Source organism: Miniopterus schreibersii (genome assembly GCF_964146895.1).
Source record: "Miniopterus schreibersii genome assembly, chromosome: 2".
In the NCBI taxonomy this organism is placed as follows: Eukaryota; Metazoa; Chordata; class Mammalia; order Chiroptera; family Miniopteridae; genus Miniopterus; species Miniopterus schreibersii.
The window spans coordinates 4,482,941-4,508,254 of NC_138102.1; positions in this window are offsets into that span (position 1 = coordinate 4,482,941).

Genomic DNA, 25,314 nt, shown 5'->3' on the forward strand with positions numbered 1-25,314 from the left:
TGGCAGTAGAGAAAATAACACTGACTGAGTTCTTGACACCTGTTTGAAGGATCTACTGCCCCCAACAGGATTTCCTGGCGACTTGGACACTCGTGTAGGAGAGAGTTCAGTTAAGGAAGACTAAGATGTTTGACCTGAACTTTAGAAAGATGGAACTGCTCTTAATTCTGTTGGAAATGACAGAAGGAAAAGCAAGTTTTTTTGAAGAAAATATATCGAGATGCCTGTCAGATGCCTATTGGACATCCAAATAGCAAAGTTATCAAACAGCTTGATACACAAATCTAGAGCACATCTTAAATTAATACAAAATAATATTGAGTCTAACCTGCAATTTAAAAATAAAATTTAAAATAAATAAATGGTAATTTTAAACAGGGAAAAAAAAAGAATCCAGAGCAAGGAAGATGACCCAAGAGACATGTGAAGCATCTTACTAGGTTCCTGAATGCTATATTAATGGGATACTAGCTTTTGGAATATTTGACTTAGCATTTTGGTTTCTGATAAGCTAAGCATGTACATCTTTGGGAAGCCTGAAACGAGATTTACACTCAGTATTGTCTGCATGTTCCCATGGTTTACACATCTTTCAAAAGGTTAACACATCCTTAAAAATATGTGATGTGCATGGCATCACTTCATCTTTTAAAGAAGCTGTGAAAAACTGACAAGTTTGGAAACCTGTTAAATATATTTTTTATTTCCATAGCACCTTAAGGTTGTGTGAGAAATGTCTTTTACTCCAAATACTAACACTTAGCTTTCTCAGACTTATAGTGCAAAGTATGATACTTTCCTTACTAACTTGTAGCAAGCTATATATATCCCTCTCATCGACATGTAGAAAATTGATAATGTAGTTCATTCTTGTTATTCATGCTAGCATGTTCCATAGCCTCTGCAAGCACTGGATGAGCCAATGCTGACACCTTGCACCTGGGGAGATGCAGGGCTGGTTCCTGTCAACTTCTGTTCACATCATTTTCATCAGCTAATCAATAAATAAATTGCTTTATGCGTATTTCTGTTCAAAGATACCATATTTAATATGTATTGTTGATTGACTTACATTGAACTCATGGCCAATAGCACTGTAACTACTGTCTGAAGGGAGCTTATCTAATGCACACACTCATGCATTTTCTCCATCAGGCACATGGCAGCCTTCTTGTGCTCAGGAGCACTAGACTTCAGCACCACATTTGGAGGCCATTTTTTAAACAGCAAAATCACAAAAAGCTCAGGAATGTAAAAAATGTGGCACTAAATACATCATGGAAAGGACAGGTTTGTAGGACAGGAGCTGAAACAAGAAGGCAAAGTATTATATTTTCTACTTTAGCTGGGAACATGCACATAAAATGATTCTAATTTTTAGCTGCTCTGAGTATGCCCATGAATTTTTGAATGAACTACAAGTATTGATTTGGGGACTGCAAATAAAGTTTAACAAGGAGGAAAATTCACAAATACAGAATCAGTGAGTAATGAGAATCAATTTTTCATAGATGCATTTATTCTTATATTCAACCTAAATATCTATTATCTACCTACACCTCCCCATATAAAATAAAATGCAAAATACTCCATAGGAGAATGGGAAAACAATAAAATAAGTAAAAAAACACAAGGCCAACATTACAACATCAGTGTTATATTTACTCCAGGAAATAAGCATGAGGGAAATGCTCGCAGGATATTAAGAAAGAAGAATGTTGGTCTATAATTGCTTAGACCTGACATGGTTTTTCAAACCAATATTCCTGGGAGTACATTCTAAGAATCCTGAAACACCAATTTGAAAGAATATATGCACCCCTATGTTCATAGCAGTGCTATTTACAATACTTCTGTTGCTTTCAATGACTTTTGGAAATTCAAAGTATCTACTAGATATCACACTTAAATGTGTAGTTAATCACTATGTGAAAACACCCAACTAATAATGCTCCTACTTAGGCTGGGGTAATGTTACTGGCACATCATTTGGTTATAGTGCTTTAAATATTTAAATTAAATATCCCTATGCAATTTTTAATATTATTAAACATTAAAATTATTATATAAATCATATAAAACAATATTTGATTATTGCACATTTGTTTCAAGAACTTCAACCAAAGCTTATATCAGTTATCAGAATTTCAAAAGAATTAATTATTAAGAATTTTCTAAAATTTCTATTTCATATACATGAACAAATTCTATGCTGTTTTCAAGAAGTCATCAATTTCTTACTTGCCCTTCGATGATCATTTGCTTCTAAATGTTTTTGCTGATTGTTTTTTCTAGATACTACCTATTGGCCTATTGGACAATTTCTGCCACATTAAAGAAAAAAAAAAAAGTCCATATAAAAATGACATTCCAGAAAAAAGCTAGATTGAAGAAATATTACAACAAAAGAAATTCCTAAGTGTCAGTGCAAGAACAAGTCTAAAAAGAGGCTGTGGCCAGAAAGCCCAGGGAGAGAGTGGGCCTGAAAGGGGAGCATGGAGAAGGCAGCTATTCTGCATTAGTTTCTTCCATTTATTGACCACTAAGTTCTCTGGGAAGAAAATGTGGATTTCATCAATATATATTATTTGGCCCATGCATTCAATTTTGTCATCATTTGATAAATAGTGTAATTAAAACATGAATCAGTGATTTTACCTTTCTTTAAATTTTAGACACATATCATTTGGGAAAAAATCATTATAGAAACTCTGTCCCTGATTGTATAAAATAGAAGTGTTTTGTTAAAAACAATATCTTGACTAAGCCACATAAATCATGTCTTAAGGTTTCTATCAATGGAGAGCATGTATATTTTTACCAAGTCCAAATCAATAGCAGAAATAAATTAATGATGAAGTAGCAGAGACCATATGGTAAATGCAATTAAATTAATTAAGAATTTAATTAGAAACAAACATGTGCCTAGCAGTCTATTAAATATTGAAGAACATACAAAAGGAGCCCAGGGAATGGAACATGTTCTCCAGGCACATAAAAAGCATTTTCAAAATACACGATACACACATGAAATAATTATAGACTAAGAGAACTTAGAACCTTAAAACTGTGGTGGCCTGGGTACAAAACTTAGAGTCACAACTTCTGGTTCTGAAGCTCTAGGGGAATTACTTGAATTCCTTAATCTTCAGAACCTCACTTGTAAAATGGGAATAAAAACAAATGCATCCAAAGGAAATACAGTTGACAACACTGCAATAACTATCTATGGTTCCAGGTAGGCACCTGAATTATTGGAGGGAGCACTTTGTAACCTACATGGATGTCTGTCTGCTGTGCTGTGCACCTGGAGCTGATACAAAAAACAGCTGAATGCAAACTGTAATCAACAGATAAAAATGAAACATAAAAAAATTATAGAGATAGATTCCTTGTACAATTTGTCCAGTTTCCCTCAATGGTGACATTTTGTAAAATTATACCGCAATATTCAAATCAGGATATTATTGATAGTATTGATGAAACCACCAATCATATTCAGAATTTCCCAGTCTTCCTTGTATGCCTTTGTGTGTGTGTGTGTGTGTGTTAACTTTTATACAATTTTATTACCTGTGGTAATTTTTTTTAAAGTATAATGATCCATTTCTTTAAAATCTTCATAATCTTTATTGTTTTACTTTCAAGGATTTTTTTTATGAAACAACATCTCTTAGTAAGGAAACATTTAAATAAATTCTACAGTTCCTTCAGTTTCAAAACAAACAAACAAACAGAAAAGCAAATGCATCATGGGTTACTTGAAAAATAAGATGAGAAATGACCATAAAGTACATTGTCTAATACCTGGCATATTGTAAACATTTTTAAAAGTGGTAAAAAATGGAAATATGACAGTTCAATTAATCTACGTGGTAGTAGCTACATTGTATCTAACCATACAGGGCTGCCGTGGTATAGCTATTAAGACAGAAGATTACCATATTGTACAGATAATGCTGTATGTAGTGACATATAGATTAACCATAATTTTTCAGATTAAGGAAGATTATAAATATTTACTTCAAGTTTTATTTTGTGTTTCTAATATTTTGTATTTTCTAAATAGTTCTAATAATAATCATGCATTACCTTTCAATCAATATAATTGAACAATAAATAAAATACATTGTATTTCTGAGGATTCTCTACAGAAACAGAACCAATATGAGACAGATGAAAGATAGAGAGAAAGACTGACAGATAGGTAGATAATTTTAAGAGCAATCATCTATGTAAAGTTAATGTAAGACAATGATCTCTCCTCCACTATTCTGTAATTATAAAAAATACAGTTATGCGAGGAGTGACCTGAAAATAACTCAGAACCATATAATAAGCATTTTAATTAAGTAATTGTCTCAGTTACAACTTCGAGCATAAATTTAATCTGAAACTAAGAAGAGTGAGGAAGAATTTACAAAATCCTTGTAGACATAGACTAGAAGTGCCGACATAAAACTGAAGTCTCTTAATACATAATTTTAAGGAAATGAATCAACGTGAGCGACTCGAGGGGCTGCAGTGGGATTAAAGAGCTGCAGACTCACAGCACCGCCCTGCTGGAGGGAGCAGCTAACCCGACGGCGTCTCCTCCCTCGCGCTCCTCCCCGCTCCACCTCTCCGCCTCATTTTAAAGTCCAGTAAAGAAATCACTTTTAAAAAATTATTTTATAGCGTTCAGACTCCAGATCCAACTCAGCAAAATGTCCTGTCAACTCTACCTACAAGACTAATCCCAAACTAGGCCACTTTGCACAATTTCTACTCGTATTATTCTGGTATAAACTGCGATCAGCTCTCAAACCACATATAACATGAATTCACTTATAAGAAGGGTTCACAAAAAGCAAATTTATAGAGACAGAAAGCAGAGCAGTGGCTGCTGTGGGATGAGAATGGAGGATGGAAATGAACTGAGAGTATGAGGGCCTCGGGCAGAGGGTGGAAGGTTGGGGAGGTGTCCTAAAAACTGCTCGATAAAATACTAAAAATCAATGAATTGCACACTTGAGATGAGTGAATTTTCTGATATGGAAAATATACCTCAATACGCTACCAAAAAATAAAACCCTTAACCTGTTTCTTTTTTTCTAAATTTATACCTACAAAACGCATTCTCTACTCAACAGCCACAGTGAAAATGAGATCAGTCGCCCCCTCTGTCTACCAGTGACCTCTCATCACCTTGCTCAGGTCACAGATTTCATGTCCTACGACTCTCTCAGCATCCCCAACCTGCATTTGATTCATTTTGTTTCTTACCCCCCCCGAGCTTGCTCCTGACTTGGACTCTCCTATCTGTTATTTGTCTCCTTGGCTGACACTTTCTCACTTTTCAGGTGTAAGGGCACAACTCAGAGAAGTGTCCCAGGTTGCCTGGGCGATACAGAGCCCTACCCACCCTCCAGACACCCTCTATCACTTTCTGTACGTTAATTTTCTCTGCACCACCTGAAACTCTTACTTCTGTGTTAGCTTATATCTGTTTTCAAAAATATATCTTTATTGATGTCAGAGAGAGGAAGGGAGAGGGAAAGAGAGAAACATCAGTGATGAGAGTCATTGATCGGCTGCCTCCCGCAGGCCCCTGCTGGGGATCGAGCCCGCAACCGGGGCCTGTGCCCTGACTGGGACTCGAACCTCGATCTCCTGGATCCTAGGGCGATGCTCACCCGCTGAGCCACACCGGCCGGGCAGCTTGTGTCTTTAGGTTTGCTTCTTCCACCACAATGTAAGTTCCTTGAAGTCAAGGGTTCTGCTTATTTTGTTCAGCACTAAATTCCTAATGCTCAGAGTAACATCTGCTACACGCTGAGGGCTTGATAAATACTTTTTGATTGACTGGCTGACATTAGAAATGACCCAAAAAACATCTTTAATTGTATATATATATATTTTAAGAAACATAGCTGCGCATATCTTGCTAAATACCATTCCGTATTTTATAAGGTCCATAATACAGATGGTTTTTAAAACATTACCCCGTCCAGGTTTTGGTGTGCATTCTTCATCATTATAATCTTAATAGTGCTACTTGGGAAGCACAGCATGTCACATCTTCAGCTTTATAAATAACCACTGACGATGAATTAGTCATTACCAATGGATTTGTGAAATTAATCTAATTTCTAAAGTTTCATGTTTTTTAGCATAATTAAGAAGGTGTCCAAAGAGGATGTGAAATCCTATCTATTCATATCCCCAATGCATATATTGTGTCTCAGTAAAAATTGAGAATTATTTTTTGTATTTCTAAATTAGTACCATTAAAATGACATCCAGCTAACACCTAATTTATTCATAGTCTCTCACTTTTCGTTCTAGATCTCAAAAATCTTCACAGTGTTCCATGAGAACGCATTTCCTAATCACAGCCCAAAAGCTCACGGCAATCGGAATAAATTTACTATTTCACTTCCTTCTTGTTTTTCAACGTATCTTGAATTTTCATTTTTATTAATAATATTCGAATAGCATTTCTGTGTTTTATCACACTATACTTTATTGTCAGATTTGGGATAATTATAAATAGCCAAAGAAATCTGTCTCAATTTTAAATTTCATATGTCATGCTACGTGGAGAACTTCTAACCTCTTGTAACAAAATATTAACAAAGTGATGACATAACTACTCATTTTTTACTGGCATTTAAATAGAATTTGATGCTTTCACATTCCTCATTAGGAGAGACAGAGAAGATACTTTAAACACTGCAAAGCCCCAAACACATGTCTGCTTTACATCTTTAAGAAGCATGAATTATGGAGTGTTAACGGCAGGCACTGGAAGCAGTTTTGAAACTCTCACTGCTCGTGTCTGCTCCTGTCTCTAACCGTCGGCAACAGCAAAACTGAATCGAATGTGAACTCTTCTGCGGGGATCCCTCGTCAATATACCGAAAATAACAACATGTCAGAAATGACTTAGCTCACCCAACAGTACAAAACAATATTTTCTTAGTTTTATTACTTAAAAATCTAGATTTAAATTTGGGGCTTATTTCCACATACAGGTAATTATATTCAAGGTACAGCCTTAAGTCGAGTTTGAGGGAGGCATTTCCCCCCTGCAGCCTGCTGGTATAACCTCACCCACCCAAATTCCAGCCAAACAGAGACAGAAAGGAAAACATTACAAAGTTCGATATGTTAGACAGTATTTCTTGTTGAATGTTGGTTCATTGAGTACGATTGTGTGAAACTTGCTCAAAACCACTGGAAAAAAAACTTAGATGAATGATTAAATATACCTTTATCTTTACTCTGCTAGGATAGGAAAAATTTCGTATAAAAAGGTTCATTTTTTCTGAATATGATACATGTGTACGAGTAATATGTATTTATGCATTTTTATTATTTTCCTGTGTGGTCTCCATTCAAAGCAAGTATGCTATGGTGATAAAGTTAACCGAGAAATATCAAAATATAATTTTGACTCTACGGTGGTGGGTTTTCTTTGCGATGTAAATTTACAAGAAGACATTAACTGAGGTGGAAACTCTTAATATCGATTTTGCTAAAGCAGCAGCAAATATATCTATAAATTTCTTAGGGCTGAGGTAACAAAGTACCACAAACAGGAGCATCTGAAACAACAAAATTTTATGTTTCACAGTTTTGAAATGAAAGTGGACCCAGGGCTGGCTCCACCTGGAGGCTGTGATGGAGGATCTGTTCCATGCCTCTCTCCTTGTTTCGGTGATTTCCAGCAACTCTTGCTGTTCTTTGGCTTGTAAATGCATCAGGCCTATCTGCCTTCATCTTTATATCTCACCCCCTGTCTGTTCCCACGTTTACATTTCCTGCTTCTGAGAAGGACGTCAGTCATACTGGTTTGGGGCTCAACCTAAGTCAGTTTGACTCCATCACATCTGCAAAACCCTTCTTCTAAATAACGTTAGGTAAGGAGGCCCTGGGGGGATGTAAGTGTGGGGGGCAGCAGCTTACATTCGAATATTACCAGTGTTTTTCTATTTCTTTCTCACTCCCTAACCCTCAGAGGTTATTATCTAGTCCATTTTAACAAATAAATAAGTTGAAGGTAAGAAATTCAATTCCTTACTTGACTGATGTGGGAACCAGGAGACAGATTTAAAGGATGTTTGAGCATGATAAAGGAGTTGATGTTGCCACACTGCTTCCCAGTGTTTTCTCTTCTTCACTATTTCTTTTATTTATTAAATCTCTCTTTTAATCCTCAGTATATTTTATTTTCACATAGTTCAATATTCTTTTCTAACTGGAAGGTTGTCTGGTATGAATGTCAACTAAAGAAATATAGCATTGATAGCACTGACATTTAATTCACCAACTATTCATGAAGATCATCTAACATATATGCTGATATGGAGATGGAGATCGATGGAGGCACACATTTAGGATTTTATCAAATGAGTTATTTAAAAGTCAGTGGGCCTCATGGTCACTGGGTATTAAAAAGGAACCATGCTTTGGGCAAAGAGTGTTCGTCAAAACTGAAAGTGAGAGTCGTGCCATTATTAGTGTTTTCCTTGGGGCCATGTGCCGAGCTCCGCAGTGTCTTTTCTTAGCTCTCCAACGAGCTCTTGGAAAACGGGAGTGAGGGGTGGGGCCTGGGGGGCCGGTAGGAGAACCAAAATAGAATTTCTGGATTTATCTACCAGTCAGAACCTTTCTGAGTGGCTCCGAATGACTTACGACCATGATTATTACATTCGTTTTCATGACACCCTAGCGTGATAGCTTGAAATATCGTGTTCATTATTTTTAGAGAAACCCAAGATTAACAAATTAAAGAACTTGGGCACAGGGCAAACAAATCCTGAACTGGCAGCAATGTTCACAGGACAGGACTTTAGTCTACTGTTCTGTAAAAGTATAGGAAATCTCACTAAGGATTTCTAGCTCCAAATGGGTCTCTTTAAAAAAAAAAAAAAAAGTTGATTGATTGATTTTAAAGTGAGAAGGAAACATTGATTTGTTGCTTCACTTATTTATGCATTCACTGGTTGATTCTTGCGTGTGCCCTGACCAGGGGTTGAACCCACAACCTTGGTGCATTGGAACGATGCTCTAGCCAACTGAGAGACCGGGCCAGGGCTTGAGGGGGTCTCTAGAGTCCCACAGGCTCCGATGCAACGTGCTGAGGTAGCCAACAGGCTGGGCTGCGCCTGACCGTCTGGGTTTCAGTCCAGTCTCTACCCAGGTTTCTTACCAGTGCACGGCCTCGCGCAAGGTGCTTACCTTCCCCGATCCTCAGTGCCCACCCAGCGACCCCGCTCCCCTGTGTTCCGCAGGTTGAAGGAGAGCATATGTATGCGGGATGCTGAGCCTAAGAGCTTGGCACATAACAGGCAGCCCTGGAAACATCCAGGCCAGTTCATTATCCCCGCACAGGCCTCCGGGAACAAGACTGCCGTCGCGGTTAGAAGTCTATCCCTGCCTTTAATGACCCTCAGATTAAGTCCCTGGAAAACATTTCCTTAACAAGCCTGTTGTTCTCAGCCCGGTGTGCTCCAAGTCCATTAAAAAGCACCTGTTTGGCTCCTGCAGAAAATCAAGACTAAAGAGCGACTCACCCAGGAGGCCACCTGAGTCAGGAAATGATACTAGTGCCCCCTTCAAACAGGAATTTGTGTTCGCTCCATGGAGGGGACCGGCCACAGGTAAGTCTCCGAGCGCCAGGCAGCAGTGGGGAGGGGCGGGAGGCAGGGTACGAGAGACGGGCTCTGCCGCCAGGCCACAGGGCGCGGAGCCAGAGCCGAGGGGCTCCCTCTTCCACTAGGCGTGGACAGCGAAATCATTAACCATTTGTGAGCTTTCTTCATAGAAGATGAGCATACTTAATACTCCTAAACACTTTGTTGTAGGAATTTAGTTTCCTCCCATTATCTTCTGACTTGAATGAAGCTTTAGGATAATGATGACGGGGAAATATTTTAAGTATATTTTATTTTTTAAGCATATTTTACCTCCTATAATCTATGCTCTTGACTCAAATTTATAACATAGAGAACCTTTAATCCCCCCACGAATCTCGTGTTCCATTTTATATGATATTGTGTTACAATAATAAAGGCATATCCTTTATGCATTGTAGAATATTTGAAGCTTCCCTTAAAATGTTTTCCTACCTTAAGTAAACCATCAAATTCACATCTGCAAACCTTTCATATAAAACTTCCTTCTTTTTATATAAAGAGAAAAGCCTATAAAATATAACTGCCTCTATGCTATGATGTTTTAAGATTAAACAGCAACAATAACAAACAGAAAGCACACACCAAAAAAACCCACGTTTGTAGTAAAATGAGAAAGAAAACATTTTCGGGCAGGTAGACGGGAACAGGCTCTGCAATGCGCAGCGAGTTAAGTGTCTGGTTCAGGGCAGGGCTGCGCTGCCCCCTGGCCGCCTGGCGGGCCTCCCGGATCAGCCGGACGCTGCTCCGAGTGCCAGAGACGCTGATTTCAAAACAATCGCAGAGCTGCAGTCTCCTTCCAAGGAACTTTAGTTAGTAATTAGCCCTTTCTTTCTGGGAATCGAGTTAAAATTGAAAAAAACCATTTACAAATAATGGCCACTAACAATTAAAACAGCTGTCATTAGAGGATCATGTCACTCCCAATATATTCATAAATCAATCAATTAAATGTGTCCTAAAAGATAAGTACTTGTCCATCATATTAAAAGCAAATATATATATAGAGATATAGATACGTGTATGTGTGCATATATATATGCATATATATATATTTGAATAAAAAAGTTAAATTATTTCCAGAGACAAAAAAATCAAAAGTTACTGTCATGTGTTCTACTCAGTGGAATTTGAAAACTGCATCCCTGCCTGTATCCTTGAATTTTTTTAGGTGGGTGCAGATGACTTAAAATTTCTGGAAGGCATAACATTGGTGATGACTAGGACAGATCTGAAGAACACGAGACTAAATCCTATGTAAAACCTTATTATATACTCAGGATAGAGTTATTCTGAATGTTATATAAACAAATAGTTGTCATAAACTATGGCAACATAATAAATCATTTATCCATGAATTTATCTAAATTTTATGAACCAATTTATATTTTCCTTATTTGCTACCTTTTAAAATAAGCACCATAGGTTTATCAGCTGTTATGTAAATATAGTAAAACATTAGCTTTAGGAGGTTACTTTTCTAGAACATCTTGGAAACACTAATTATACTATTTTTCCATTAACACACACACACACACCCCCCACCCTAAACAGCCTCAGTGGCTTTGGGGTCGATAGTCCAGCCCAAGGATATAAGGCATAAGCCAAATAAAGAGGGAGAGACTCTGAGGATATAATCCAAATTTTAAAAGTTTTTCCTAATGCACTGTGGTTTGCTGTTTTATCTTTGAGGAAAAAAAAGAAGTCTAGTATGGGTTTATGAAGTCTATAAAAAAGGGGCAGAATTTTCACAAATAAAAGCTAATACAACGGTAGAAGACCAAAGCAAAGGAAAGTCAATACATGAAAATGAAGCTGGTGCTGAGTTGGGACAGAATTAAAAGCTGTAACAACTCTGTCAACATTAGACACTGACGGCAGAAATCTTCCAACAAAGGGAAAGAGAGATGAAGCCAAGTCTCCGTGGGGGTCCTCCTGCCCTGGGGGCTTGGCGGCTGGCTCCTGTCTGTGGTGCACACTGGGATGTGTCCACTGAGGGCTGGAGAACAGATGTCCCCACTCGAGAGCCAAAGAGCAGAGACTCTTCATAAAGAGGCAGAACAAGGTTAGGTCCACCGATCCTGAAAGTGTGGGTTCTGCAGGAATCCAGGTGTGATCATCCTAGAGCACTCACGTGTGTCTCACATTTCCCCGCATCTGTACTGCACCGTGGAAACCACGGCAAGGATGGGCACAGTAGCCTTTGTTTGAGTAACTGGTTACCCTTAGGGAAAGGTCTTGCAGAACCACGGACATGCCTACAGACGGGCAGGGGTTCTTTGCTAGACAGCTATGGGATTGACCTCCAAGAAGCTGCGTGGTTGTTGGGACTGGTTTGCTGTCCTCTCGCTCTCTCCTTACTTCAGTTAATTTCATTGGCAAGATTTGTGCATTAGGTTTTTATTTGGAAGATCATCCACCACCACAGGCAATGTTTTGGGGAAAACCAATCCATATTGCATGGCTTCCATTCATTAATTCATCTTAAAGATGATGTTTTGAGTTTAGCTTATGATGACATTCTGTTCTAAGTAAAATATTAATGAACATTTGGATACTTTTTCTACAATGACTTCTATTAGAGTTGTCATTCCCCTTGGGTGCCACTAACATACTCCAAGGCCAGCATTAAGGTGATTCATGGAGACTCTGATGGTCTCCCTCTCAGAGGGGTGGGAGTCATTCTTTAAACCTCTGTCTTCAGTGACACTTTGAACCTGCCTGCGATGAAATCAACACTTATCACATTTTATAACTATTTTCCTTTCAGACAACCTCACTATAGGGGGATCCCCTTTTAGCAAATTATGCATTTTTCATCTTTAGATTCCCTGTCACAAGTGCAGAACTTGACACTGTTCTGATTTTAGTTTTTCCTTCAAGGGGGTTCAAGTGGGATCGTTATTTTTTATTAATTTATTATATATTAAATATAAAAATAGATCAGTGTTCAGAATATCAGAAGTGATTTTGTTAAACATATTGAGACTTCAAATCTGTTTAAAATTTTTTAAAAAGTGTATCTAGTGTTTTCTATATATTGATGAGTGTTTAAACTCTTTATAAGTTCATACAGCATCTTAAATTCTGAAATTCAAAAAACTTGTTGTTCAGCATAAAGCATTAAAAAGGGATGGAACTGGAAAGTAAGTGAAGTAAGCCAGTTAGAGAAAGACAAATACCATATGATCTCACTTATTAGTGGATCTAAAGGACACAATAGACTGATGAACAAAATAAGGCCAGAGGTATAGAAGCAGGGAACAGACGGACAGACTTCACTGTGTGTGTGTGTGGGGGGGGGGGGTTGAAGGGGGGAGAGGAGACAGGAAGAGATTAACCAAAGAACATATGTGTATCTATGCACAACCCCTGGGCACAGGCAATACTGTGGGCAAGGCCTGGGATGAGGTGGGGGTTGGGTGGAAGGGGGCAAAAAGGGAGAAAATGGGAGACATCTGTAATACTGTCAACAATAAAATTTTTAAAAATAATAAATAAATAAAATAAAATTTTACTTTTTGCCGTAAAGGGCAATTTGGTAGACTAATATTTCAGTTTCCTTGTCTCCTAACCCCTTTATTTGGTATTAGAAGAGAAAAATCTTGTTTTGCTTAGTTTAGGTTTTCCAAAATTAGTGTCAAACTGATCATCCGCAGAGGCAAACACATTTGTTTCCAAATTATCTTTGCTAAATTACTTTGATAAATTGCTAGCTTAAATTAAGATAAACTATTATTATTACACTAGGTGATAGGCCTCAGAAAGTTTAATACTCAAAATTCAATCTGTAGGTTCTACAGTTTCAACAGGAGATATAATTTATCAAAATCCTCTAACATGCCCCAAAACATTTATACGCACACACATTCCTACTTCCCCTTCCCTCCATCCTAAACCAGAATCTGAAAGAGAACTTCTTATACTTGCTAAAAAACCAGCTTTCTAAAGGGGTTCTTTTATTTCCAGCAATTTAAATTTGCATGAACAAAATGGAAGACAATTAGGATAAAGTTCTCTTTTTCACCTTAAAAATGGGATCGTATTGATAGCTATTTGGTTTCCGGGGGGTTTGTTTCTTTGTTACTTTGTTTTCTATTGAGAGCATTTTCTAATTTTATTTTTGTTTTTTCGGTAATTAAACTAATCTAATCCTGATAGAAATGTTGGCTGACACGTCTAAATTGCTCTATTGTGCAGGGCCATAAACATTTTTCCGGGCTTCTGTCAGAAGCTGGCCCGACCTTGTTAGAACCTGGTCCAAAGGAACGTGTGTCCAATCACGAGAAGGTGCGAGGGGCAGTGAGGACACATCGCAGCTGAGGAGCTAATGTGGACACCACCACCGATGAGACATCTGAAGTGCACTTGGTGTTTATCTTTTTGTGCAAATTTCATATGTAGCAATCGTAATAAGGCCATTTAGTGCCCTCATGACATTTCTGCTTACCCAGATGCCATACAAATTCAATTAATTTCAACAGTGTCTGGGTCGTCAAAGACCATATGCTATCTCCAGGGAATGTCTGTGCAATCCACTTGCCAGATGCAAAACCAGAGCCATGAACCAGCAGTTTTCTGACTCACAATGAGAGCCTGTGTGGTCTGATGTCACAATCCCATGTAGGAAGAATTCAGACCTGCTTCTCCCAGTGCGCCAGGTAAGGATGGAAGCAATGCAGTTACCTGGATGATCTGACGTCAGGCTTGCTTCCCCGTGCCTGCCATCCTTAATGTGCTCTGCTCCAGCGTAATTTTCATGAGAAATTAGAAATATGTGTAGCAAAGTAAGTATATTCCTCCTTCAGAATGATTTATTGCGTTTCCATAACCGTTGAGTCCTTCCTACAATGCATATCTCCCATTAGGAAATCCAAACAGCTGTCCTGTTGCAAAATACCCAGTTCATATCCATGATTGTTGATTTTATGTGTCCACTTGACCAGGTGAAACGGCGCTGAGATAGCTGGTGAGACCTGCCTCCTGTGTGTGTCTGGGGGGGGATGTTTCTGGAAGAGACTGGCATTGGATTGAGTAGACTGAGTAAAGAGCTCTGCCCTCACCAATGTGGGCAGGCTTCCTCCAATGTATTGAAGACCCAGTGTGAACAAAAAAGGCAAAAAAGGGGCCAATTCCCCCTCATTTCTATTTTCTTGTGCATTTTACTTTTTCCTTTCTTTTCCTATCCACCACGTCATATCTAAAGGAAAATCAAAGTTTTGCCTTTCATCATTTTAGAAAGACAACAATAGGTACACTGTAGTCTAGTCTCAGACTGAGTGATTAAATGCAAATTAGAAAACAAGTCCCCAGCTATACATTTAGCAATCATTACAAGTACACTAAACCATCAAATATATTTCTTAAAGATTTTTAAGCCAAAGGAAAATTCCCAATATAGGAAGCATCCCCCGAGCGACCCATAGGTGGCAGGAGCGGTGGCGGTTCCATTCTGTTCAGTGGTTCAGCTCACTCACAGTCAGGGTTAGTGTTGAGTGTTTTTACTACTTGTGGTCTTTTACAGATTTTGTTTATATATACATTTTAATTCTAAAATTTTCTGTTAGAATAATACAGTGGTATCTTTCTCACTGATCTCATTTCAGATTTCTGTTGAAGCAAAGGTCATGCGAGATGATGAATTCTTTATGAAAAGTAGAGATTTCAAGTGCCGACGCGTGGAGCATGTGGAGGCCTAGTCGAGGGCTATATCCTAAACCGAGTCTTCAGCGAACCCCACCTATTCTGGAGCAAGCAGAAATGACTGATGGGACATATGTGAAGTGCAACTTGAAAAAGTGAGTGGAAACTAGAACTCTTCAAACCTGTCCACTTGACAATCTCCTCCTCTCGCTAATATTCTGCTTTGTATTTGAATTAAATCTAAAGCGATTAGCTGACTTAAATTAGAGACTCTTCCTGTGATGACACTGTTAGCTTGAGAGAAAATTACGTTAGGAGAAAGAAGTTCGGCTTGATGAAGTACAGTCGCCAAATTATATGTCAGTGTCAGCATCAGCTCATTACTTGGAAAATAACTGGGAGGAAGCACTAGCATAATAGTATTTTCATTCAAGGTATCCATACCGGAAATGCTAATTCACTTATAAAAACTAGAGCTCTCCAATTATTACAAATCCTGATCTCAGCTCAGGTTCCCCTAAAATAGAAAATCTTCCGGAGTGCCTCTTTCTGATGGAAACGCAGAAAGCCACAGAGCCCTTTCTCAGAGGGAACCACCCCATCACCGCTCAGCCGAGGCCTTTATGAGGCTTAATGCTGAGAGCTCGCAGTCAGCTCCTGCTGGGGAATCCCTTGAAAGCTGGAAACGTGAATTATCTTTTTCCTACATTTCTATTACTCAGACTGTTGTTAACCTTCCATTCCCAGCCTGAACCTACTTAATGACGTTGCCAACCGGCAGCTGCACCTCGGAGAGCCTGGAGCAACATAAAGCTCTATTTCACGTTTTAGATGTGTGGCTTTCCAAGAAGAAAGGGAGCCTGACCTCTTAGCATTCCGTGTGTGCCTGCGAAGCGCAGCACATCTGCATTACGGTATTCCTTCTGGGAGATGAGCACGTGGGTTCTGCAAATTTCAGAGGTCACCGAAATATTTCAAATTAGAGTCTGAATTAAAGCTTCTCATGGCCGGGAGCATTATCACTTCGCCGAGTGGAAATAAGGTTTACTAGTTACTAAATCAATAGAAATAACAGGACTTGTATGCATAACTTAGGTGCTCCTTATTAAATCTCCTGTTTTCTTTTTTTTTTTACTTGCTTGCTGGTTATTTCAAGCAGAGCAAGGATGGCAGAAGCTTAACTCTTTATCACACAACTTTGGTTTTCCTGGTTCTTAATATACTATAAACGCAAGCACACCAAAATGCTCCAGGTTTCCATAAAGATCATAGCTGCTTGTTTATTTTACGTATTAAAAGTAAAATACATGTTTATAAATTTTCCCCTTTAGACATTGTTAAAGTATGAAAAGAGAAGTCTACTCAATGTAAGAGAAAATATGAATTTTAACTACGGATAAAAATTACACAAGTCACTTAACAGAACAGCTTTTGGGTGTCCTAGGGTTGCATTCTCTTCCTTATGGACAATACTCTGCTTAGTTATCACAAAAGTTTATTGTATTTAAACAATAGCTTTTGTGCATATACTTCAATGTTATTATTCCACATTTAGAGATCATAGTTGAGGATGTATCCTGCTCAGGATACATACTTATCATGAGGGAAACAAGAAACAATTTGATTCAGTTTCTCCATAACTTCTGATATTTTTCACAGTAGCACCCATGTTACGAGTATCTTTCCAATGAAAAGGGAACGTCTCTCCTTCCGTGTCATATTATCTCAGACCAAGGCTCAGGGAAGGCTGCCCGCTACTCACAATAAGACTGACCCGTCATTCACGGCTCACCAGGAGCTTCAGAGCAAACTCAGGCTGGAAGCCAAGACTCGCCAAGCAAAGTACATAGAATCTATGGCATGATGACCGATGCTTTACAAAATCAGAAATGCAAACTCTGCTCTATGACCATGGTCATCTATAAGTAACTGAAATAAATAGTTTACCCTTAGTGAGAAATAAAATGGTTGGTACAGGAAACTAATATTACCTGCGGATGCGTCCGCAGTGACCATACGACTACTCAAAAAATATTACTCGCATCTATAGCATTCTAATAAATCTTAAAACTGTGGAACAAAACCACAGAAATTTAAAGCTAGGAGGAAGCACAGTTGGGTTTTGGGGCCCCATCCTTTCTGCATAAAGAGGTTGAGATGGAGGGGGTCGAAGCGCTTGCAGAGTTGGTAAAGAGCCTTTCCTACACCGAGCCTTTCCTATGGGAGCCTTTCCTACAGGAGCATTTCCTATAGGGGCCTTTCCTACACCGAGCCTTTCCTACAGGAGCCTTTCCTATAGGAGCCTTTCCTACACCGAGCCTTTCCTATAGGAGCCTTTCCTATAGGGGCCTTTCCTACACCGAGCCTTTTCTATAGGAGCATTTCCTATAGGGGCCTTTCCTATGGGAGCCTTTCCTATGGGAGCCTTTCCTACACCGAGCCTTTCCTATGGGGGCCTTTCCTACACCGAGCCTTTCCTATAGGAGCCTTTCCTACACCGAGCCTTTCCTATGGGAGCCTTTCCTATATGAACCTTTCCTACAGGAGCCTTTCCTATACCGAGTCTCCAGGTTTTTACCCCACTGTAACTTGTAGTTTATTCTGTGGTTACTATTCAAGGTCTAACAGCAGGTTACTTATATTTAAACTATCTGTTATCTGGGGATTTTTTGTTCCATTTCTCTTACTGTTAATAGTATAATATTGTGCACTAGCTGCTAATGAAACGTATTGTTTTAGATCTTAAACAAGGACACGCTATACCTTCATTTCCAACTAGGTAACCAGAGGGAAAGAGGCTTTGTCACATGTTTCCTTGCCCCTCTTAGTGAACTGGTTAAGTATAAGTTAAGATGTCTTACATATGTAAGTGCTAATTTACCCAAAGAAATTTTCCTACACTATGGGGGCTGAAAGATCTGTGGGTATACTTAGTCAAACCAATCATAATAATAATCCAAATGTATTTACCCTCACTGTGTGTTTCCAACTCCTTGTAAAATCCACAACGACCCCATGAGTTAGGTGCTCATTTTATTCTCAGGCAATAGCGGGACTGGCTGAAGAACAGAGACGATAAATAACACGTACAAGGTTATACGGCTGGTGAAGGTGGGAGCTGACGGGAACCCGAGCCCTTGGACACCGCAGCCCTGCCTCTCATGATGAAACAAAGCTACATGTGTTCTTCCAGCAAAGGAACATTTTCAGTGGGGAATTTTTGTTCTTCTTGCTTGAAAATCTTTTACATAGATCAGTAGTTCTACAAAGGAGACATTCTAGTACTTATGATTGCATAGCTTTTAATATTTAGATCAGAGGTTTTAGGATATATTCTCTATAACGCTAGCTTCATGAAATGTTCAAATGTGTTTCTTGAGAAAGCTATGGATAGTGAAGTAAATTGAGAAATTTAGGATTAATCAGAATGAAACAGGCTTCTGTATTATGACAAACGTAGAGACTTTAACATGGCACTGTTCGTTGTAATTCCTCAAGAGAAACAGAGTATGCCCAGTTTGAAACCCATTTGATAAATAAGCACTATTGTATTCATTTTAAACATTCAACCAATTTCCTTCTTTCTTTACAATAGGTTATATGATAGTGGTGTTAGATACAGAGCAGGGTAGTTCTACCACCACTCTGTTTAGCGGGGAGTTGGTTTGGGGAAGGTTGTTGGTAACTCAATGTTTCCAGTTGTGCAAAATTGTTAGAGAGGCACGGCACATTCTCTAGGTTAGAGACACTCAAACAACCTTATCAAATAACCGTAACCCTTTGGATACTTACTTCACACTGCAAATAAAGAATTTAAAAATATTTTTTGAACAGCATTGCACGCCTTGCTTTTCAAAATTTGTGCATGCCGTCATGAGATTAAAAACAAACAAACAAAAACAACACCCGAGACGCAGTATGGCGCATATAAATCATCTTAAAACATGTTGAAACTCAAAATCCAATTATCTCCTTAAGAATATCACTAGTCTGTTTCATTAATTATTAGCAGTGCAGATTTTTGTATCAGCTGTGAATATTTCCTATTAAAAGTACATTTACTTTTTGTTAAAAATTGATGTAAAACAGTGGTTCTCAAACATTAGCGTGTGGTGGAATCACCAAGAGGGCTTGTTAAAACACACATTGCTTATCAGTGGGCCTGGGTTGGAGACAGACAATGATCATTTCCAACATGTTCTCAGATGGTGTTGAGACTGCTGGTTTCAGAAGCACACTTTCAGATCCACTGGAAACTTAATCCTCAACAAGCATATACATGGCGAGACATATTTGCTGTTATAGTGTTATTTCAAAACACTATCATTCAAAATGACATATTCTGATCTTTGGTTTCTCAGATTAAATAAATAACATTAATTACTTGATACAGTGTTTAAAATATAAAATTTTAGATCTCTTTCCACTACCCCACTACATTTCAGGTGAATGAATTGATGGGATTTGAATTATTTGGGAAATATTACACCTAAAATCAATTTTGGTGTGGAATGCATTTTAAATAAACCATGAACTCCAAAACATGAAACACGACTCCAGTCTCACCTTTATTTATTCCTGATGATGCAATGGATGGAATTGTGACTAGATGTTTTGGTCCACTCATCTCGCCACTGCCATGTGTGTTCTGTAAAATAAAAAAAATAAAATAAGTTATTAGCCACAGAGACAAGCTCGCCAAATCCAGCAGTATTTCTAGGTTTTGGGGCAGGAAGAGCAGACGACAGTGGAAAGGATTAGTTGTGCCACGTGCTATTCCTTATTGTTTCATATCTAGAGACAAATCCTGCAAACCCTCTGCACCTAATTTTCCTGGAGGAGCTCTGCAATCTCTTGTATTTCTAAAATACATTGATTCTTTGTTTTTGTCCCTCTATTTTTCAGCTCACTTGCTCAGAACAACGTAGTCCTCTGACACTGGCCATGATCAGTTTTAGTTATTTAGTAAAATAAATTAATTAGGTGCTCTCTAATTGTAGCCGCCATAACAAAAATCAACTGGAAGTCATTAAGAGGCTGTAATTACATTCAGGCAAACTCTGCTATAATTCAAAATTCATGTTGCTTAAGTAAATGGGAACTTCTAATAAACTCCCTCCCGTTAATTTCAGAAAGATTTAGCAATTATAATGATCACAGTTGTATCCACGTATTTGCCACAAGAATACAGGAAAACAGCAAGCGTAGTGACTCGGTGGACAAGAGCAGGAGAGCTAAATATAAGTGCTGGAACACTTTTCCTAAATTCATATATAGTTGATGAACATATATACACAGCTAACTTTTTAGACTGCAAAAAATAACAATCAGATGAAGCAATCATCGCGGGAAAATTGTCCTCCCAGATGTCAGTTAATGTTCGATCAAGTGTAACGTTAATCTATATACGAGGAAGTCATTAGAGACCCAGATGGAAACCAAATCATAAGCAAATTCAGGTGACTGGCCATGGAAGATATTTTAGATTAGGGTCAGAACCTCAAGTCTAAATTAAACACTTTCCGTAAAGAAATCCTCATCAATTTGCAGCTGGCGTGAGTATGACCCATAATCCAGAAAACAGCAGCTGTGGAGATAAGTGTGCATCGTAAGTCTAAAAATGATATTTACTAAAAGGAGCAAATGACAGCACAGATAAAAAATTACAGAAGGACACAAATATCAGGATTTTTAAAAACCCAGTGCTTCCATTTAGAGCAATGATTTCAAGACCCATAACAAAAACCATTTATCAAACAGGAGCCCTGAGAGTAGGGTTTTGCTTTTTGGCATATTGTATTTTTAGCTGAAACAAGGTGGCTTAAAGGATATTATTTTGATCAAATCTTCCACCCATTTGCTTTTGATATATCCTGATAATACAATATTAATTCTTTACTTACAAATTTCTTCCAGTCATATTATGAGACCAGCATTACACAGACACCAAATGTAGAGATGGGTATTAAAGAAAATTATGCACTAATACACCTTGGGGACACAGAGGCAAAAATCCTTAACAGAATATTAGCAATTCAGAAATATACAAAAAGGACAAGCATCCAAAACCAAGGCGGGTTTATTGCAGGAATGCAAGGTTGTTTCAACACAAAAAATCAAATCTTGCAATTCATCACATTAACAGTCTAAAAACAGAAAAGACATAGGACCATTTCAACAGGCTCAGAAAAAGCTTTTGATAAATTCAGCACTTACTCAGGATACAATTTATTAGCAAATTAGGTATGAAAGAGAATTTTCTCAGCCTGATAAATGGTACCCACAAAACACCTACAGCTAACATCTTATTTAATAATGAAAGAAGAGATAACATGCTTCCTTTCCAAGAGAGGAACATGCCAATGCCATCCAATCTCACCACTTCATTTCTCCAATATACTAGAGGTGCCAATCAGTACAACAGGACACATTTTTTAAAGGTATATAGGTTGGAAAAAATGATGTAAATCTAAACTCATTTACAGATGCCATAGTTGTGCATTAGATCATTCTAATGAGTATAACTAAATGCAAGCTAGTATAACTAAATGCATTTAACATGATAAAACGACTTAAGCTGTATCTATGTACACTTGGGAAATCAACATTTTAAAATCCACTTTTACAAAAATACAAACAAATAAAATAGTTAGGAATGGATTTAATATAATGAGTGCAAGAGTTATTCACTGAAAGGTATAAAATATCACTGAGAAAAACTTAAAAACATGTAAATAAATTGATATTTATACCATGTTCATAGATTATACAACTCTTTACACCTATAATGACAAATCTCCCCCAAAGTGCTCTACAAATTCAATATGCTCCTAATCAAAACCTTTTTAAGGTTTTTGTTATATGATGAGATCATTCTAAAAATTATATTTAAACAAATCAAAGTACTTTTTTTAGTTAATTGTTAATAGTTAAATCATTCTTTTAAAAGAAGGTAAGAGGTTTATGCTATTGGATTTTAACTTACTACAGAAAACAAACAGTATGCTATAATGGAAAGATAGACATATCTCTCCAGAAGAGAGAGCCAAAGAATCGTCTACTGAGTTTTTATAAAGATGACAAGGTAATTCTCAATAAATTCTTTGTGACACTGAGTTAGACAAATGTTTAGTACACAAGGCAAAACACAAACTCGAAAAGAAAAAAAATTGTATTCACAACTTCAGATACTCCTCCTTGAGGGCAAACCACAAACTCGAAAAGAAAAAAAATTGTATTCACAACTTCAGATACTCCTCCTTGAGGACAATCTTCCTACCAGTGGCCCAGTGACAGGCTCTTCCACCCACAGGTACTCTAACGCCCTGGGTGTCCCTTAGAGAGGGCTCCTGTCTGTGCCTCCCGCGCTCTCACTCTCACCCCCAGCACGAAGGAGATGATGCCCTCAGGGAGATTTTCTACTAAGACTTCCCATTGAGAACTGTCTTGCTGTCAAAGGCTGCAGTTTGGATATTATAACATACCCAACCCATCCACCCATTGCTTTTTCTTTAAAACATTCACACGTGGCCAGGGGATCAGAGACGGAATCAGCTCTCCTCTACGGTCATCTGAACTTTGGAACTGAGTCTTGGTACCCATCCAAATGTCCCCTTTGTGTGCTGGCCTTTCCTGTTGCTTCTGTTCTCTGATCTCCACCAGTGTCACCCTTTTCCACCTTACATGTTTTCCTCACTGAATCATAAAGAGAAGGGACCAGGATGCTAATGTGCACCTGTGTAGGGGTCGAATTGGTATTTGTAAAACGTGGCCACACTAAACACACGAGGGAGACACAACACCACATTCCACTCAACAGAGCAAAGATCCAAATATCAATGATAGGCTATTGCCTTGTGAAAAAGATGCCATATGATATTTTAATCAAAGAAATTTAAATTAGGTCTACTTTCAGCATTCTTATTCAACAGCAACCACTTTTGCTGATGACAAAAGTAAAATAGCAAGGTCTACCACAAACATATTAGAGAACACATTTAGAAAATTACTCTAGAAGATGACAGTGTCTACATAAAATTTTATTAACTGAGCAGTCATACAGTTTTCAAAAGATAAATATACCAAAATAAAAATGATAAACTCAATACCTGGGTGGAAAACTTATTTGCGACAACATTTTGGCATTTTTATTACAAGTGGATGCGCTGATGTGGGTAAAAAAGGAGATTGCGTTGCAAGTTATAAGGTCATAGAGTTTATTACATAAATCAATCAACCAATCAAAAAGTATTGAGTTCTAAGAAGAGAGAAAGGACAAATATAAAAGATGACCTTTTAGTAAATTTCTCAATTATTCTAGTTACGAGTTGATGAAATGACTTATTTTTTATGGACATGGAGCTGATCTGCTCAAGTGTTCAAGTATCATAAGTTTTAGTCAGAGTTATTCTGATTGGCTTGAGAAATGACCCACAATCAAATTAATTTATTATCTAGAACTGAAAGGGATCACTATGTGCACAAATTAGAATGTGTGAGAGAACAAATTTCCTTAGGAAAAAGAAGTAGTTTGATATGACTGCAGCAGGGGACATAGGGAGGGTCTTGAGAGATGAACACAGGTGACAGGTGGTAAAAGGGTTACGTACTTTTTGAACAGATTTACTGCATTATTCTATTAATGTTTCTCAAAGGTGGTACAGAATCATACAGGGCTATTTAAAAATTCAGAACGTCACAAGGAGGGAATCTGTGATCACTAAAGACTGAGATTCCCTCTTTAAGTCGTGGAGAATCCTAGAGGGGTAACAAAGGGAAGGGTGGCAGAGGAATGGGGGAGTAAGTGCCTAAGAAGGAAACAGTTCCAGTCGCAAAGAAACACCGACCACATGAAACAAAACCACGCTCTAAAGCAGAGCCTCTGGATCATTATTGGAAACATAGATCTATTTCTTCTTTTTTCAGTCTCTGTTGGATAGAATAAGTCTATAAAAATAAAGCTAAAAAGCATGTGTGAACAAGCTCAAGAATTATCACAACACTTGCAAATAGGGAGAACTGCATCACTACCCTTCCTTCTTTAGAGTCCCCTCCGGACACATGGCATCTTCTAACCACTTTGATTTTAGACCGTTGCGACGTGATTGGGATTAACTTGCACTTTCTTTTTCCCAGCCAGAGAACACAGTTATGTCTCCAGTGTATTTTTCAGGTGGGTGGGATCAGAAATGGAGGAATATGTTTTGATGACTTAGTAGCTAATACTCTGAGCACACAAAACAAAATAAAATTCTGCGGCATTTTATCTCTTTACAATTGATTTTTAAAATCCTGGGTGGGGGGAAAAAGCTCCTAAATCTCAGTTCCTAGCAGAACAAGTAACTACCCCAAATGCTCTTTTAATTGTCACAGAAAACATACATGGCAAGCCTTTGGCTCAGGGAGGCCAAGGTAAAACTTCTAGAACTAAACAAAGAATTTCTATATGTAAAACATCTTTTCAGTAAATAGTCTTAGTTCCTGAAGTTTAAAAAATTGGGGGATATTTGGGTAGCCGTGTTACCTAGATTTAAATACTTATACTTTGTTCATTTGGTATTAGCAGCATTTAAATTTTTCCTATTAAGTCTCTGTCAGTTTCAAATGATCTACAGAAGTGTCAAGATTGCTTATAAGAGCTATGTGTTACATGTGAAAAGGTGCCACTAAAATCAATATGTAATAATACATTTTCAAGTGAATTAAACTTAGTTCTTTATTGTTTAAGAATGTTTAGAATGGCATAGGAAACTACTTTTCCTGCTGCAAGAGGTTGGTTCACTGTCCCCAGCTTTAACAAATGTCCCCTAAAATTCAAAACAAACAAACAAACAAACAAACAAACTAACTCTGGGCCTGCTGTCTCATTGACATTTCTAAGGCCCAGTGGTCTGGGTAATGTTGAGATGCCCCTTCCAGAGACGGGTAAGCTGCTGCATCCGGCCGCCTCTCGTGGCATGCTTGCTTGTGGTATATGTTGCCTCCAAAATCC